Here is a 13,988-nt window from a genome sequence, read left to right as displayed (position 1 = left end):
TTGCAGAGGAGAGACACTTAGCACCATTAGAACTCATACATTCTGATCTTTGTGAGATGAATGGTGTGTTGACTAAAGGTGGAAAGAAATATTTCATGACATTGATAGATGATTCCACTAGATATTGTTATGTATATCTGTTAAATGCTAAAGATGAGGCTCTACACTACTTTAAAATCTATAAGGCAGAAGTTGAGAATCAACTTGAAAAGAAAATTAAACGAGTCCGGTCTGATCGTGGTCGAGAGTACTTCTCAAACGAATTTGATTCATTTTGTGCGTAACACGGCATTATTCATGAGAGGACGCCTCCCTATTCACCCCAGTAAAACGGGGTTGCCGAGCGGAAAACCGTACTCTAACTGACTCGGTTAACGCCATGTTAGATACATCGGGTTTATCCAAGGCATGGTGGGGGGAGGCTATATTGACCGCGTGTCATGTCTTGAATAAGGTTCCTACAAAAGATAATGAGGTCACTCCCTACGAGGAGTGGTCGAAGAGAAGGACGACGCTCTCGTACTTACGTACTTGGGGCTGCTTGGTGAAAGTCAATGTGCCGATCCCCAAGAATCGTAAGCTTGGACCAAAGACTGTGGATTGCGTTAATTTGGGATACACTAAGAATAGCGTAGGCTATAGATTTCTAGTAGTGAAATCTGAGGTACCTGACGTAAAGGTCGACACAATAATGGAGTCGAGGGATGCTACATTCTTTGAGGATATATTTCCCATGAGAGATATGCAAAGCACTTCTAGACAGGAATCTGAGAAAACTCCCGAGCCTGCCATTCCTATGGAATACTATGATCAAACACATGATGAAAATCCTGAGGAGGGTGACGAGGAAGCCCATGGTAGGGGCAAGAGACAAAGGACTGCAAAGACCTTTGGTGATGATTTCTTCGTATACATCGTGGATGATAATCCCACTTCTATTTCAGAAGCGTATGCTTTTCCAGATGCTGATTACTGGAAAGCTGTGGTCCGTAGCGAGATGGATTCCATCATGGCTAACGGGACATGGGAAATCGCTGATCGTCCCTATGGTTGCAAACCATTGGGATGCAAGTGGGTGTTCAAAAAGAAGCTTAGGCCCGATGGTACGATTGAAAAGTACAAGGCTAGGCTTGTGGCCAAGGGCTATGCCTAGAAAGAAGAAGAAGATTTCTTAGATACTTACTCACATGTGGCTAGACTGACTACCATTCAAGTACTACTCTCATTGGCGGCCTCGCATGGTCTTCTCGTTCATCAAATGGACGTTAAGACGGCTTTCCTGAATGAAGAGCTAAATGAGGAAATCTATATGCAACCGCCAGATGGCTTTGTGATAGAAGGTCAGGAAGGAAAGGTGTGTAAGTTGCTGAAATCTTTATATGGTCTGAGACAAGCACCTAAGAAATGGCATGAGAAGTTTAATACAACTCTGACATCTGGTGACTTCATTGTTAATGAAGCTGACAGATGTGTATACTACGCCATGGTGGGGGCGAAGGAGTTATATTGTGCTTGTATGTTGATGACATACTGATATTTGGAACCAGCCTCAAAGTAATTGAGGAGGTTAAGTATTTTCTGTCTCAAAACTTTAAGATGAAGGACCTTGGGGTGGCTGATGTTATCTTGAACATCAAGCTTTTGAGAGATGATGAGGGTGGGATTACACTTCTGCAATCCCACTATGTTGAGAAGATTTTGAGTCACTTTGGATATTCAGACTACAAAATTTCTCAAACACCATATGATCCTAGTGTGCTTATTCGAAAGTTTAAAGGCACAACTATAGATCAGTTGAGATCCTCTCAAATTATCGGTTCGCTTATGTACCTAGCTAGCGCAACGAGGCCTCACATCGCGTTTGCTGTGAGCAAACTTAGCCGGTTTGTTGCAAACCCGTGCGATGTTCATTGGCGTGCTGTTGAAAGAATTATGCGCTACCTGAAAGGTACTGTCAACCACGAACTTCACTATACGGGATACCCATCGGTACTTGAAGGGTATAGTGATGCGAATTGGATCTCTGATGCTGATGAGATGAAGGCCACTACTAGGTATATGTTTACTCTTGGGGGTGGTGCTGTTTCCTTAAAGTCTTGCAAGCAAACGATCTTAACGAGATCGACAATGGAAGCAGAATTAACAGCATTAGACACATCTGGTGTCGAAGCAGAATTTCTTCGAGATCTTTCGATGGACTTACCTGTGGTTGAGAAGCCGGTTCCGGCTATCCTTATGAACTGCGATAATCAGACGGTTATTGTCAAAGTGAAGAGTTCAAAGGACAATATGAAGTCCAACAAACGTATAAGAATGAGATTGAAGTCTGTCAGACGTTTGAGAAACTCCGGAGTAATAGCGTTGGATTACATCCAAACGGCTAAGAATCTGGCAGATCCCTTTACTAAAGGGCTATCATGTGTTGTGATAGATAGTGCATCGAGGGAGATGGGTATGAGACCCACATGAGTTGCCATGGCAGTAACCCAACCTATATGATCGGAGATCCCGTGAAGTAGGACCTGGGAAAACAAGCCAGTGGTGAACTGAGGAGAGTAACTTTACTAACCCACTCCATTGGAGATGCAATGCTCTCGGATACTGTATGGTAGGATGACTATTGTCTTAATGTGTTCTAAAGCTTATGTGTAAGCAAGATGCTGTCCTACAGAGCGATCTTTGGAGGAACACACCTATATGAGCTTGACTGCTGGTCACAGTCTATGAGATTTGGGTGATCTCTAGTAAACTCATGAATAGGCCAGGAGTGTGACTAATATGCTCCACCCGAGGGGTCAGCCTTCGGTAGCCTAGTACTAGTAAGACTTGTGGTGAAGCTTCTTTACGCTAAACTGACAATTCAAGGCATAGTCCATTGTTCGATTGTAAAGGGGTGTAGCTACTTGCTCTAGGTGAAGCTCAACATTAACAGGTCTTCACTGAAATGCTGGTATATTAAAACAGTGATTGGAACGAGGGAACACGATGTGCCCTTGAGATCTGGTGGGGGATTATGGAAATTAGTAGTTGGCCTTAGGCCCATAAGAGAATTTCAGAAAATCTCCAAGGGCCCATGTAGGTGGTGGCATGACAAGGTGGTGGTGGAAAGTTTAGTCCCACCCCGCTAGTGGAGAAGAAGTTGGACCCCTTTATAAGGGTCTCTCTTCTACATGCTATTTGAGAGTGAGAAGAGAAGGAGCCCTCGCGCACTCCTCCTCCGCCGCCCGCCTCGCCAGTCGCCACGCCTCGTCACGACGCACCGCGGGTTGCGGGAATGAGCCGAGCCGAGCTCATACCTACGCGCTTATTTTTGTCGGTCAGGAACGGAGAATACGTAACAGACACGGCACGATTCGAGACGTCGGATCGTGGGTTGTTACCGACTCGGGCGTGGGTTCGGTCCACGTCTATCCACCCAGCTGCCTATATAAGGAGGCTAACGCCTACCCTAGCCGTCACGAGAATCAGATCACATCTGCCTCACGCGTTCGTTCCTTTTGCTGCCGCTGCCGTCGGCGACTCCGTCTCGTTTACCGCGTACACGGTCGACGGGAGAGCAGGCCTCCGAAACCCTGCCTCTCCGGTTCCTATACGGGAGAGGGGCGATTAGGTTTTTGGGAAGCGATCACGCGACTGCTCGCCTCCGTCCGTCTGCTACGTCTACGTCGCCCTCGTCATCGTCATGTCTTCACCATCCGAGCCCGATCGTCTCGCCCTTGAAGCTGAGAAGAAGAGGGCAGAGGATGTTGCTGCTACGGCCGCGTCCACCGCCAACGCTGCTGCTACGGCCAAGTGGCCTATTGGAGGGTATAACTCGTTTATCCCACTCGTGTTCGTTTTGATCCTAGCAGTACTACTTGCATGTATAGATGTATCAACTATATGCGTAGTATGTGTTAGGTTAGTTCATGATCAGTATATCATTACTCTAGTCAATGCCATGCTAGTTATTATCTCGTGGATTAATATGCTCGGAAAATTGTCTATTTACTCAACACATGCATGCTATAGGGTGCCGCTGGATACATGCAAAGTTAGATTTTATATTACTCTAGGTGTGCCTTAGATTTGGAAAGTTCAAATGATTTGGGTATATGTATCGAATTCATTGATACTTTGATGCAAGATGTAGCTACACATATATGTCTCCATCTTTGTTAGAATCAGGATAAATAAATATTAAAATGATTATATGCTGAAATTCCATACCAGTATACTCATGCAAAGAAATAGAAGTAAGCATTCTATCTTCCCTGAAAAAGATGTGATACATACAAAAAAAATTCCAATACATGCGTATATCTATACCTAATAATAAAGCGGCTATTGCTTCCGTCGGAAAATCCATCACGCCATTTTTATAAAAAAAAACCTGTAATTTTGTTATTCAACCCGCCCTTCAGTTTCTCATTATGGTGGAATTAACAATGAACGGGTTGATTTTTCAATAAAATAGGATAGGACTAACTACATTAGTTAGTTAGCTTATTATTTTAATAAATCAAAATAATTATAAAAAGATTGAAAGCGTGTGGTATTTTTTTCTCCCGTTGCAACGCACGGGCTATTTTACTATTGTGTAGCCAAAGAAAATTGCTATAGTCCCACTTTACCTCAAATAAAAACATCCATAAATTTTATCATTAAAAATAAAATAAAAATTCATGACATCAATTTCATGTACTTTAACAAAAAAATCCTAGAATTACAACTATATCATTTTTTGGCGAGCATACAACTATATCATTTTTTAGTTGTACGACAATGTCCCTTGACGCAACATATGTGGCTTGAATATCCCATATTTTCGATAGAACGTGGCGCATGGATCTGCTCATTATGACCAAATACAAATGAATATTTGCATGTACTCTAGTCAAAAAGTACGCATCTTTATTTTCTGCAAATAGTAATGAATAAATCAATGGAAGACGCTACGCGTCCGTCGACGGATCCATATAAAATATCCACTACTTGTATAGCCGTCCGATATACGCGCGTACGACCGTCCGATCTGACCTTTCCGACCAAACAGAACCTGAAACAGTATCCTAGTTTGAGAAACATTCCACCACTTCCGACACCGACAGAGCTGCACAAAACGCGGCGCTGCCCGCAACCAGCACGGCGGCGCCCCGCAACCACCGCCCCCCCCCCCCCCCCCCCCGACAGACCTCCGCCAACATCTTCCATCAGTTTCAGAAGCAAAACACTGTGTCCCGCAAGCAGTCTCTCGCCGCCGCCGGCATGGCTGAACTCCATGGCGCACCACATCGCGCAACAGTTGGTCGAATCGTACCCCAACCAAGCCGACCGAGGACTCGTGCTTGGAGAATGCGCCCGACCATGTTTCTCAGCTCCAAGCACCTTCGGGGAGTTTCCGCCGCGAGATGGATCTTCAAGTTGGTTCACAAATCCCTCGGTGGTGTTTCCTGAACCCACATCAAGCAGATCCCGTCAACAAACTTCGGAGAGACCTCCTATTTCTGAAACTGTAGCTCTGATCCAAAGTGAAAGCATGAACACCTGTGTGGAAAAACAAAACAATGAACCTGTTTCTGAAATTAGTTACAGAAATGATCCTCTCAAAAACAGAGGAAAATGAGCCTCTATGGCTTCTGAAACAATTGCCTAGTTTCAGAAACAGAACCTGAAAAAATTGCCTGCATTAGTTAGTTGGTCCCCCTGCTCCCAATTTCAGTTTCTGTTGATTTGATTTTGTTGCAACTATCATATGTGATTTTTGAAATCTGAAGTGACTGTTGCACAATAATTGTGTTGCAGGAACATGTAACTGAAGGTGAAGGAAGCTATGTCCATGGCAATTTTTCTGCTCCTGATGTTGAAGATTCAGAAGGTTTGTTGTTTGCTCAAGATGCAAGCCAATATGATTCAGATGATGGAGATGTTTCTTCACAGCCACTGCCGCCCTATGTTGGGATGGTGTTTGACACAGTTGACGATGCTCGCAAATTCTACAACGACTATGCCTTCAAGTTGGGGTCTGGAACACATATCTCTACTTCAAAATTCACCCAGAAGAGAGGTCAAAAGAAAGAGGATGCAAACCTAATAAAGAGGGTCTTTGGATGTGTGCATGCTATAAAGCTCGTTAAAACAGAAACGAGCAGCACGTCAGAGAGCATTGCAACTCGAAACAGCAACTCTAGTAGGCAGCCTTGTGAAGGTATGGATGTCACAAGAAAACGTAAAAAAAACAGAATGCTCCGTCATGATTGTAAGGCGCATATGATTGTTGGGCTAAGGGAGGGGAGATGTATAGTGACTTGTTTTATTGCGGAGCATACACATCCCATGATGGAACAGTCTGATGGTGTTAGGTACTACCGCTCGCACCGCAGCATATCCAATGAGGATTACCAACTGTTGTTGACGTTGCATGATGTGAACCTCTCCAATTCAGAATGCATGAGCGTCCTTGGTAGGATCCGTGGAGGTGACACTAGGATACTCCCGTATGTGAAGAGAGACATTACAAATGAACATGCAAAGCTCCGTAGAGGGTTAACATTTCGAGACATGGATATGACACTGAAGTATTTTGAGAGGAGGAAGGGTGAGAATCCAGAGTTTTTCTTTGCGAAACAACAAGATCCTACAACAAACTCAATGACTGCCTTGTTTTGGGTTGATGGGAGAACAAGGGCGTTGTACCCGAAATACAAAGATTGTGTATTCTTCGATACAACATTCTGCACAAACAGATACAACATGCCATTTGCTCCTATAGTTGGTGTAAACAACCACCTCCAGACAATTGCACTAGGATGTGCCCTTTTGCCAGATGAAACTATTGACACATTTAAGTGGGTGTTCCAGCAGTGGATGGTTGCAATGGATAACGAGCATCCTACCAACATCATGACTGACCAGGACCAAGCGATGGCAACAACCATTGATCAAGTGTTCCCGAACACTTGCCATAGGTGTTGCAAGTTTCATGTGCTTAGCAATGCACGATCCAAGTTGGGGAGGTTGTTGGGCACGAACGAGGCTTTTGCAGATGTGTTTTACACATGTTGTATGGTTTTGAAGTTGCAGAGAACAAACACCTCAAGAATATGTGGCGAACAAGGCGCACGTGGGCTCCAACATATTTCAAGAACAAATTATTTCCATTCACAAGCACAACAGGCAGGTCTGAGGGGCTCAACTCATATTTCAAGACCCTGATTCGACCAGCTGACTCCGTTTGGAGGTTTGTGCAGCAATATGAAATGTGTCAAGAAACTATGCTTGATCAAGAGGACAATGCTGGATTCACTGGTGAAACAACAGCTCTGCCACTATACTCTCGGTAGACATACTTCTCATGCTTTGCCAAAAAATAAAAAATAAACAAAAATGTTGTTGCTGACTTATTTTTTCTTATGTTGTTTCAGCTACAACATTGAGCGCCAAGCTGCTGCGTACTACACCCGCAGTGTCTTTGGTAAGTTTCAGAAATAGGTGACAACTTCTACCAGATTCATTATCAACCAACACATTGACTACCAAGGAGACGGTGCCATGTTTGAGCTGAAAGCAACCTCCTATGAGAATCCGAAGCCATATTCTGTGCACGTTGTGATGGATGAAGGGCTCTTTGAGTGCAGCTGCCACTACTTTGAGATGAATGGGCTGATTTGTGCACACATACTAAGGGCAATGGTTCATCTCAATGTGCAAGTAATTCCGCAACAATACTTATTGGAGAGGTGGTCTGAAGCAGCCACAACGAGCATGGGTAGGACTGGCAGGTTGCTGGACTTTGGGCACCCCTCAACAAACACTCTGAAATACAACTCGCTGTGTCGAAGGTTGACATGGCTTGCCTCTAATGCATGTTGCAACGATGATGCCTATAGAATATTGGATGATGCAATTAAAGCCCTTGAGCCTGCCATAACAGCGGCCAAGAGAGGAGCCATGCCTGTTCAACAAGCTGTGCAACAGAGTGAACCTCCAACACTACCCGCTGCGGCAACGGTACCACTAAATGGTGACATGCCACAACACCAAAGCTCCGATATGCTGCAAAACCCAGCTCGTGTGCCTAAGAAAGGTCGGCCAACTGACAGAGAGAAGAGAAAGAAGACGCTTGTAGAGCAGCGAGATGATGAACAAAAGAAGAAGATGAAAAATCAAGAGAAAAAAGCAACAACGTCAGGCAAGACAACAACTCCAAAAAGGACTGTTTGCTGCAAACACTGCAACGAATTAGGACACAACATTCAGACATGTGGCACCCTAAAAGGTGCAATGGAGGCAGCAACAGCACCCCAAAAATGCCAATTCTGCTCTGCGGTTGGACATGCACTTCCAGAATGTCAATACTTAAGAGTTGTGATTGCAAATGATCAAAGAGTTGCCCAAATGACGCAACTGAACCTCTAGGAAAAAGATTGACAAAAACATGGAGGCGACCAAACAACAGACAGTTTTTTTTGTTTTTTTCATCTCATTAAACAACAGACAGTGTTTGGAAAACAGGGTCTGATTCTTGTTGCAGAATCTTTTTTTATCTATTTTTTGCAACAATACTATTTCAAAATTTCTCATACAAAGTTTGTTATAGACTATTTTCTGCAACAAATGTCATGTTGCAGAAATGTGTTGCAATGTTTGTGAAGTTGTTCTACAATTGAAATCCTGTTTCAGAAATGTGTGTAAGTTTTTTGTAACAAAATGCTTTGTTGTAAAAAAATTGTACAACAAAAATATGTTGCAGAAAAAATGTGCAACAAAGTTAATGTTGCAGGAACTACACAACGGCGACGGTGTGCCTTGCGGAGGTGGGTCGGCGGGCGGTGTAGTTCGTGGAAGAAGGCAAGACGAAAAGATGTGGCCGGAAGTAATCAAGCGAGAACAAAAGGAAGAAAAAATACAGTGTGTCCCCTGTTCATGATCTTGTTGTGTTAAAGTTGCAGCAAAAAATGCAGTGTGTCCCCTGTTCATGATCTTGTTACAGAAAAAGTCTTGTTTATGTTGATTTTCATTTTTGCAGGGCATGCATATGTTGCAGAGATGCATCCATGAAAAAAGATTACTATTGTACCAAATGTTACATAAAAAACACGTTGCAGAGACATAAAAATAGATTGTTTTGTTGCCATTGAAAAGATGCATCATGCAACAAGGTGCACCCATGCAACAAACTGATAAACCAGAAACAGTGGGACATACATCGGGAACCTGCATTAAGAAAACAGTGAAAAAATTCTTTGAAACACACATCAGGATCAGGTAACTCCCCATTTGTATTTGTCATGTGTACACATGAGGATCAGGTAACTGCAAAATTATATTTGTCATGCTAAAAAAGATGGCATGCCTCAGCTACATAACGTACCACATCTACTAGAGAACTCAGTAGCAAAAACATGTCGCGCACACATGCACTGAAAAAAGAAGCCTAAAGACTTTTTCAGCAACTTTTCGAGCTCCTCCTCCGAGTTGAGGGTGTTTTGCGGGTGTTCAAAGTTGAGCAACGAAGTTGTGTCCTGATCATACACAGCAACAAAGAAAAAACACATGTTTAGATACTACTAGCAAAAAAAAGGGAAAGCTAGTGTGTCCGCAAAAGAGATTCCGCAACACAGATTTCACAAAAAAATGAGTAGCAAAAAAGAGGAAAGGCAAAGTCATACTGTACTGAATGGCTTAACCCCTTTGAAGTTAAATTCTCCATGTATAGAATAGCAAACAAGCCGCAATCAAATCTGCGAGGAAAAAAGTTGGAGAAAAATGAGATAACATATATGAAATAAAAAGTTGCCATAAATAATGTATAGTCGCGGAAAACACTACATTGTTGACTGTTGTGGTTAGCCTCATGGATTGAAGCGCTCAAGCGTGTCAAGATCATGCTTCCATGGGTTTCTTTCTCTCACTAGAGTTTTGAAGTTCTCTATCTGCAAAAATGTAGGACTGGTTGCTTCCGAAACATTGATTTGAAAAAAAACATGGTGAAAAAAGAAGAAAACAAATGCTACCCCATACCAAATTGGAACAAGACTTCTCGAGGATGCTGACATAGTCAGAGTCTTGGTTGTTGGAATCGAACACGTTAAACTGTTTATGCATCAAGTTTACAACAACAAGCGCCCAATGGTCTTGTTTCACAACGGTGAAGAACAACTGCAAAATGAATTAAAATTGGGTCACGCTAGTTGGATTTAGCCGTGGATTGCCGTGTGATCTACCCACGTGATCCGTTAACTTCACAACATATATGTTGTTGCAGTATTTTGTGCAACAAAGGTCTAGTTCCAGTATATTTTTTGCAACACAATTTTAGTTAACATGATCGCATAGATGGTTAACAGGATCGACGGCGGTGGTGTGGGTCGGTTGGTGCAGATGGGGGCCGCTGGCCGATCTGTGGTGGCCTGGTGATGTCATGCATATCATGGAGTTGCAGAAAGCATCTGTAGCTTCTGAATACTGTCGCCCTGACTCCACACTAGATGCTATCTACTGGTTTCAGTGCAGGTTTGTAATTTATTGTAGTTTCTGCCAGTTTCATGAAAACTGGCATATTTCTGTAGGATTTTCACTTTTTCATGCATGTGTTGTGTGAAACAACTTCGATATGAGAACGGCTCAGATGACGTTCAAACACTATATTTGATCAAAATAACAGAAGCAAAAGTTTTAAAAACTCACAGAATGTCAAGGCAGAAGCACATTTAAAACTTTTTAGTTGGAGAATTAGTTGCAGCATTTTTAATTGCAGAATTAGTGTTGTTGTAGTTATTTGTGCAACCGAGGTCTAGTTGTAGATTTTTTCGCAACGGTGGTCTAGTTGTAGAAAATTTCTGCAACAAAGGTCATGATGCAGAAATTTTTAAAACTTTATTTTCCTCCGGACTTGTTGGCCTTTTTGCAACAAGTGTCTTGTTGCAGAAAAAATAATCAAGTGCAGATCTCACATGTGATTAAGAGAGAGTGGAGGGCTGAAAAACGGAGAAGAACATGCTTGTCCGTGCCGGCAGAACCCATCTCATGGCGTGTATGTCTAGATTCAGATCTTGCAACTAGCTAGATTTTGTGGGGGAGGAAATCGCAACGATGGTCCAGTTGCAAACCCAGGTTGTGGAAAAAGGATGCTTTTGAGCCACCGGTTAAAGAAAGCTCCGAGGGCCACAGAGACGAGCGATAGACGCAAAAATATAAGCGGAAATTACTGTTCTCGGATGAAACAGAAGTATTTTCACATTAAAAAAGCAAATGATATAAGGGCATAGTTGCACAGCAAGGTAGAAAAATCTATTGCAATGTATAAAAAACATCGGAAGCAATGAACAAAAAACCTTACTTGATCAGATTTGGCAATGTCGTTCTTCTCACAGGCCATTTTCAAATCTTTGGTGCATGAATTTGGATTGAATGAACTTGGGTCCACACTGAGTTTCGACTGTACACATAAGCAAAAACATCGCAACAAAAATAAGGTGAAAAAGGAATGTGGCTGTCATCTAAAACATACTATGTTGCGTTGCGAAATCTCAAGTGACAACAACAGGGAAAAAGATGATAGTTAACTCACAGCAACATTCGGTGAGAATGCAAACTTCCTAGGCTTGCTTGAGAATATAGAGTGACATCACCTCGTTGTTCACATGAGCCCGATTTTTAGCCCGTTGCTGAAATGTTTGAATGAAATATCGAAATCACCTATCCTTATGAACGAAGGGCTAATTTGTTACAAGAGAGGACAAAAACTTGGTTCGTAGTTGTGAAACTATTGCTCTGGTTTATTTTCTCTCAGCACAGAAAAAGAAAAAAGGCATGAAAATAAACTTACAGTGGCTCGCCTCGGGGTGGGTCCTTTATCATATAATTGGTACAACAGTACCTCTGGTATATCGCATCATCCATTGCATCATTATTTTTCTTCTTCATTTTCGGCAACTTTGCTGCGATTGGTTCGGTCGGTGCAACTCTCTTAAGTGTAGGATGCTTATGATCATGGCCTCACCCGCTGCTGACTTCAACATGTGCCTCCTCTCTTGTATCATCAATACATGGTTCTGCCCAAAAAAATGAAAAAAGAAAGCAGAAAGAAATAGTGAGTAACAGTTTTGAATCATACATGTGTTGAGTTTCAAAAAAAAAGGATGATATGTTGCATAAACAAAAAATTGCGGGAATGACTTACAAAAACCTGCACGGCCAGTTGATATTGGCGGGATCCTCGCGAGTGGAGTGACATCATAAACAGGACCGGGTGAAGTGGCAGCAGCAAAAAGGTCATCAAACAAAGGGCTCCTCTCTCGAATCTCCATGAAAGACTCAATATCAACAGCAGGTGACCGTGGAGGTGATTCAACTTGTGGCACATCCTGAAACAGCAAGGCATCGGGACTACCTAGTTCAAACAATCCAAAAGAAGGCCCGTCTTCAAGAGTTCCTGGCCTCCTAATCAAATTCAAGCATGGGTAGGATGTGCTGCGAGGCGACATTCACTCAAATTTGTTTGCTTTGCTGCATATATCTTCTCCCTTTGCATTGCTGAAATCATTTCTAGTGTTGTGCTCACTCTTACTCTTGTGGGGTTGATGGGCAGCATCTGTTTTACCAACTACCACTCTTGGATCAACACTATTTGTGTCATTCAGTTGAGAGGCTTGATGCATAGATGAGGCTGTGAACGTGGATTGAGCAGTTGCTGTAGTAACTTGTACCCTGTTTTCATGTTCCTTGGGCTGCTGCGGAGATGAAATAGTGATAGTTGCATTGGCAGTTCCTGTAGTACAATCTAGTTGCTTCTGCTGTTGCGGAGACAAGTCACTAGCAGTTGCATTGCACATGCCAGGAGCAGGAGCTGCTGGTACATCAAAAGTGACATCTGGGCATTCATGTTTCGCTTCATCACTCCTAAATCCAGCTTTTGATGCCTCAGACAACATCAGGCCCATTCATTTGCGGTATATGCCCTCCAACAAACTCCCAAATGAGCTCAATGCACCTTTAAGTTCTGCATCATGGATATCTTTATGCTTGTTGAATATAGCACGCATGTGTGGGGGCAGCTGGAATGCATAAAAACCAAAAAACCCAAGAACGGGGGAAACAACATTAGCTACAAAAGTTTTCATATTTTCCATCAAGCAAAAAAGAAAAAGATGCAAGAAAAGAAGAGAGTTGCAAAGAAGAAATGCAATATGGCTCACCTCTCATTCCTCAAATGTGGGTAGAGGGTGCAGTCAATCCTCCAAAGAGCCGCAAACATCATCACCACCCTCCGTGTTTTTGGGAGGTGGCTCATGCACATTCCACGCTCTACCATCAACTTCGTTTGTAGCACCTTCTGTTGGTTGTTGAGCAGCATCAGCACCAACCATATCGGGAATCTCTATTGCGGACACACTAGCTTTGTTGGGTAACTGGGCAAGCTGCTCTATGTATGACAGAAACTTGGTTGTTGCGTACGGTGTAGTGGAGCTGAACTGCATTCCAGAAAACTAAACATATTGAAAAACACTTGGAAAATGTGATAAAAATAATACATAGTTGCAATTGCAACAAAATAAAGATGAAGGTATTGTTTCAACAGTTTCAAAAAATAGAATACTTACAGGGCGCTTCTCGAAACCATCTTCCATGGTATCAACTGCAATAACAACGATGAAATCCAACTCCTTCACAAAACAAGCCCGTGGCAGAGAATAGTCGATGCTATGATCAACTATGCATCCTCTTGGGATGTCAATGTGGTCCATGTAAATTAACTACAAAAAAGAAGAGACGCAGAAGCCACTGTAAGAACCAATATGCTCCGCAAAACAAAAAAAGGGGAATGTTGCGGGAATGAAGGGAAGTACCGGAAGCACTGGTAGACAACCGCCAATATGGAATTTTAGTTTGCCTTCATTCCTCTTATCCTGGTATTTCTTAACTTTCCTCATCGCATCTAACAAAATATGCTCATCCCACTCAAACTCGTGGACAACACTCAAGTCTTGCAAACTATGCAGATATTC

Source organism: Hordeum vulgare, chromosome 3H (genome assembly GCF_904849725.1).
Source record: "Hordeum vulgare subsp. vulgare chromosome 3H, MorexV3_pseudomolecules_assembly, whole genome shotgun sequence".
NCBI lineage: Eukaryota > Viridiplantae > Streptophyta > Magnoliopsida > Poales > Poaceae > Hordeum > Hordeum vulgare.
The sequence above is the reverse complement of the archived record's forward strand: the minus strand, read 5'-3'. Positions refer to the sequence as shown.